Source organism: Frankliniella occidentalis, unplaced genomic scaffold, assembly GCF_000697945.3.
Source record: "Frankliniella occidentalis isolate FOCC.00 unplaced genomic scaffold, Focc_3.1 Scaffold255, whole genome shotgun sequence".
Classification (NCBI taxonomy): domain Eukaryota; kingdom Metazoa; phylum Arthropoda; class Insecta; order Thysanoptera; family Thripidae; genus Frankliniella; species Frankliniella occidentalis.
Window position 1 is genome coordinate 141,169 of NW_026267381.1, and position 5,438 is coordinate 146,606.

The following is a 5,438-nucleotide window of genomic DNA, read 5'->3' on the forward strand; positions in this document are numbered from 1 at the left end:
TAGGTAGATGTATGCCAGGCGCGTCGCAGCGTAACAGTGTTTCGTGAGATATCGCGAAGCCTGTTACGCGAGACGTGGTCTGGCGTACATCTACCTAGTTATAGTTTCCTTTAGGGTAACTCTTCAAAGTAGAGCCCCACGGGCGAAAATTTTGTCGGTTTTGCTCTAGCTCAAACCGTTGAGGTGCTAGAGGGTATTCTTCACGAAAATAAGCCAAAAAATGCTCAACCCTGCATGCTTAGTCGAGGTGATTGGCCGTTGACGGACCGTAGGCCCGTACCTTTGTTCACATTTTCCCACTACCCGACGCGGGTGTCAGCGCCGCAGGCCAAGGTAGACGCATACCATGCGCGTCGCAGCGTAACAGTGTTTCGTGAGATATCGCGGAGCCTGTTACGCGAGACGTGGTCTGGCGCACATGTACCTTGTTGGCTGAGCGATTAGCGAAGCCTATTACTCTAGTGATTATTAAAAAGTTTCGCGTCTGTCTGTCAACACGATAACTCGAGAACGAATAGGGTATTCCGCTGCAAGCCAACCGGAACCTAAAGAAGAAAAGCATGACTGCTCGATCTGTTTCCCTCTGCGCGCTCATTGGCTGACCGCCACAGCCACGCCATCTTTGGCCAATCAGCGTTCAGGAGGAAACAGTTCGGGTAGTCATGCTTTTCTTCTTTAGGTTCCGATTGTGTTGTAGCGGAATACCCTATTGAGCTAGCGACCAGGGATGGGAAATACCTAGGTAGTACAGTACCTAGGTACTTTCTCCGATACTTTACCTTACCTAGGTACTGGAAATTTCATTCTACCTTACCGATACCTTGGTACTTTTTGGAACACCGATACCGTCTTTCTGTAGGTACTTCCCAAGGTACTTTAAAAGCGATGTCCACCGAACGAAAGAGGAGAATACTCGTCACCACCAAACTATATTTTTCGGAATGGCTTTGTTTTGGCACGACGTGTGTGTCGTGGAGGGAAAGAGGGTATGGAGAATTCGTTCCGGCTGGCCTCCCGGTCAACCATCTTCCCCGAATAGACAAAGGGCGGCAGACTGCGCCCCCTCCCCACCCCCGTCTCCTCCTCCCGCCTGCAGGCCACATGTTTGGGGGAAGCGACAGGTCCATTGCACAAAAGGCGTGCGCAATGTGCAGCATCGGCCATGTCCTTGACCGCGCATTTCTTGTAAGCGGAAAGGGAAGCGTTTGATGAACCCACTCACATGAGCGAGAAAGAGCGGTCACTGGCCAACCGAATGACACTGCTAAAAATTAGTTGAAAAGGGGTGCGAATTGTTAAGTATTGGAGAGTGGTAACGTAAAATATTAAGTGCGTGACGGGAAAAGCTCATTACGGGGAAATGCTGAAAAGTACCTACAAAGTACCTTTACAGTACCTAGGTAGTGGACCGAAATACCGGTACAGTACCTAGGTATTGATCTTTCCAAAGTACCTTTACAGTACCTAGGTACTGATTTTCAAATTCTACCGGTACAGTACCTAGGTACTGAGGCAGGACTACCTTTCCTATCCCTGCTAGCGACCTGGGATTTTCAGGGTCGTTTTGTATCATAAAAAGACAGATCGAGTTCGAAGAAGAGCATTCTAGCTCAAAAATTGGGTTTAAAAAAAATCAAAAACCACAGGTCCCACACGTAATGTTTGTTAAAAATATTTTTTACAGTTTTCTAAGGGGTAACTCATCAAAGTAGAGCCCTTCGAGCGAAAATTTTCTCCGTTTTGTTCTAGCTGAAACCGCTTAGGCAATAGAAGGTGTTTTTGACGAAAATAAGCGATAAAATGTACAACCCTGCATGCTTAGTCAAAGTGACGGGCCGTTGACGGGCCGGAGGCCCGTATCTTTGTGTACACTTTTGCACTACCCGACTCGGGTGTCAGCGCCGCAGGCCTAGGTAGATGAATGCCAGCCGCGTCGCAGCGTAACAGTGTTTCGTGAGATATCGCGAAGCCTGTTACGCGAGACGTGGTCTGGCGGACATCTACCTAGTTTATTTCTTGGCCTAGCGTATTCAATTGATGAGCCAAGTTAACTAACACTCTGGTTGTCTATGTCTGGTACTCCTATGTCCCATCTGTATGTGTACAGTTGCTCTATTAGCAAATTCTTCTGATGGTCTGTACCTGGCTCATACAGGTTCTTGTTTTCGTTGAACATCGAGGCTGATGTGTCACAGGTTAACAAGTGCTTCTGAACGTGAGGCGCACAAGTTTGTATAATGTACAGTTTCGCCCTACAAGGGAAGGTTTTTAGGTGTTACACACCAACTTCGCTGGGCGCGATACATATTGCAGGGGACATATGTAGATTGTGATTGGCACCGGTTTTAGCTGCCCATACTATGTTTTCGTTTGTTTTGGACAATTTATAGTAGGAAAACATCATAAAACCAGAAAAAATGTGATCTTCAAATGTCTACATCTCCGGAACCGTTTGAGCTACGCCATCCAGATTTTGCACAGAGGTAGGCCGAATTTGTAACTAAATTATCGTGAAGTATAATTTTTTTTTCGAAAAACATCGAAGAAAATGTCACTAACTATGCGCACCTTCCTTACTTGGATTTTGACTTGGATTTCGGACCATTTCAGCAATTTTTTTCGACTCTTCCCATATTTTTAGACAGTTAAGGTATCTATGCGGTCCCCAAAATGACGTGTTTTAAAAATATTTGTCTATGGTTTCCCAAGGGGTAACTCATCAAAGTAGAGCCCTCCGGGCGAAAATTTGGTCCGTTTTGCTCTAGCTCAAACCGCCCTAGAGGGTATTTTTGACGAAAATAAGCGAAAAAATGTACAACGCTTAGTCGAAGTGACGGGCCGGAGGACCGTATCTTTGTGTACATTTTTGCACTATCCGACTCGGGTGTCAGCGCCGCAGGCCAAGGTAGATGTATGCCTGGCGCGTCGCAGCGTAACAGTGTTTCGTGAGATATCGCGAAGCCTGTTACGCGAGACGTGGTCTGGCGTAAATCTACCTTTTTATACTTTAGAACCTTCACGTGGAAATGCAAAACACGGAACGACATTTCTGTGGCATTTGGGTAAACTGTCGTAACTTTTTCTCACTCATTCTCCAGAAACAAAGGAAATACGTTCTTCAAGATGTATAACCATCTAAACCTGATAGTTGTTAGAGTTGACCTGTACCAACAATATGTATTTGTCAAAATAGTTAAATGTGCCACCAATAAGCCTTTATAGACAGTTAAGACTTACGACAGTAAAAGTCTCGTTCTAATTCTGGGCAAACAGGCGTAAGTCCACTTACAACAAATGAGGTGTTAATTGACTTCAGGGAAAACTGTCGCAAGTCAAGTTACGACCCTTTGCTCAGAACATGAATGGATAAATCAGTACTGCTTTGTACGATTCCACTAAACTTGACGGCAACATACAATGAAAGCAAAAAGTGTGTCATTGTAGTAAGCTACTTGGAATTAACTAATAATGATTAAGTTTTGTTCTGACCTTGCCTCTCCCGTTGGTGCCTCATCTCCCAAACAGTGGCCTGGCATGAGAAGAGTAACCTCTCCACCAGGTTAGGTGTTGGTATTCACAATTTTTTACAGAAGGTGCTTATCCATATTTTGTAAATGTCTTATCGAGGCAACGACTTGCGGAATGTCTGCCTCTCTGACGCAAGACTTGTCATGCACTACATCAAACTGAGGTTACACACATACATCACTGACTCACTGAGTCATTGGACCGAAACGAAAGAAACAAAACAGCTGGGCTGGGACGTTCTTCTGCTGGCGATACGCCTTGTCACAAACTCCTGGAAGTACCCCATGATCGGAAGTGTCTGCAGGCGTTAGACGCACTACGATGCGTTATGCCCAGAGCAACTGCGGATAAGCGTCGATCACTCGAGCGAGCGTCACTCTTCTCACGAACTCAAAAACACAATATTTTCACAAATGGTGTTTATTGCCATAGTTTCAATGTCAGTGCGTTTCTTCGATTCTACACGATGTGAGTGTAAGTCTACACCACTTGGAATTGGCTTTTGTTTTCTCAGTCCGTTTGCAAATGTGGTTTTTGAGTCTTCAAAACCCCGCTTTGTCACATTGGTTTCCAATTTTCTTTCTGCTTGCACCGATATGACTTTGGTTTTAGACACCGCTTATGCTTTCTTGAGCAAATTAATGTCATCACCCCCTTTCCTAGTTTGCTCTCATTATCTCTCCCTCATTTTTTCTACAGTGCTGCTTTAAAAAAAGAAATAGTAGATGTGTACATATTGCTGGTCAATTTTTGTTCATGTCTTCCTGTTTGTTAAATTTTGAATAGCTCTGCCAACTCTCCCTTAATTTGTCATATGCAGTGTGCCTAAAATATATTTCGGTATATCACTTTGAGGGCTAATATAGTTTGTTGTTGCAGGTACGCTGTGAGAATGACATTCTCTGGAACATCCCACGCTCAGCTTTCATTCTCATTGTGCAGAATCAAGGAAGGAACCTCCACACCACCCTTAAGTATAATGTTTAAAGTTTGTCATGAATAAATTAATTATATTCTTAGGATATAGTTTCTCACTTCCACTTTCCAAAAATGAAAGTTTGTCAGCCGCAGAGAAAGACTACATAGTCCCCTGGATCATTGTTCAGAGACTGAGGCCTGAGGCCATCGTGGAATCACCTTTACCTCAAGTAGTTGTCAGTATATTGGAGGAGTTCAGCTTTGACATCCATACATAGCAGCAGCTATGAAATATAAGTACCTAAATATAATCACATACTTCTGTTTTTAAAGAAAACAAAATGCGTACTCTTTTGTTATTAAATAATTGTTTATCTTCTGCTCATTGTTTGTTCTTAGGTCGTTTCTCATTTCTCTATCAAAGTTGGATATCGGCTACTGACTTTTGACAAGTTTAACTATTCTAGTCTTCACTTTAAGGCGGAGGCAGAAAACTTGAGTGCTGCTGCAGTTTAAAGTGAGGAGTCAGAAGTTAATTCTTAACAACAAACTCATATGAAATTCAACCAGTTAATCACTTTGTCTTTCTATTTTGTTCCAGCAGGAAGTGTGGACAAGAACAATGTTGTAGCCAAAACAAGTTCCTACAAAATTATTTGATGTGATTTTTTTTTAAGTAATAAAATTTCAGTCCTTTAGTCCCCAGCTGTTTACTTGTTTCCACTCTGGCCCCTTCACTACCCATAATCTAATATTTTGGTAAGAATTGCCAATACTATGAGATAGGAATTTTGAGCTGTATACAGGTATGCAGGTATACCTGTATACTTCCATATCAAGTAAAATAATGAGATATGTAAGAAGGTGTAATCGAAACAATCCAGAAAAATTACAAGGAAATGAAACATGCATAAGTTTTAACTTTTGACTAAGAAATGAGGAATTTATAGAGTATCAATAGCAAAGTGTGTGCAGTTCATTGGAATCAAAAT

General features: G+C 42.9%; 1 long non-coding RNA gene across 2 annotated transcripts; it reads left to right on the forward strand.

The window, feature by feature from the left end:
* The first annotated feature begins 3,584 nt into the window (after window positions 1-3,584).
* On the forward strand, window positions 3,585-5,224 carry LOC127750766 (uncharacterized). Of its 2 annotated transcripts, XR_008011840.1 has the most exons (4): window positions 3,585-4,002; window positions 4,408-4,502; window positions 4,586-4,963; window positions 5,048-5,224. It is a non-coding gene; the product is annotated as an uncharacterized LOC127750766 (long non-coding RNA). The 2 variants fall into 2 exon arrangements; XR_008011839.1 differs by having other exon boundaries at window positions 4,408-4,963.
* Window positions 5,225-5,438: the final 214 nt, after the last annotated feature.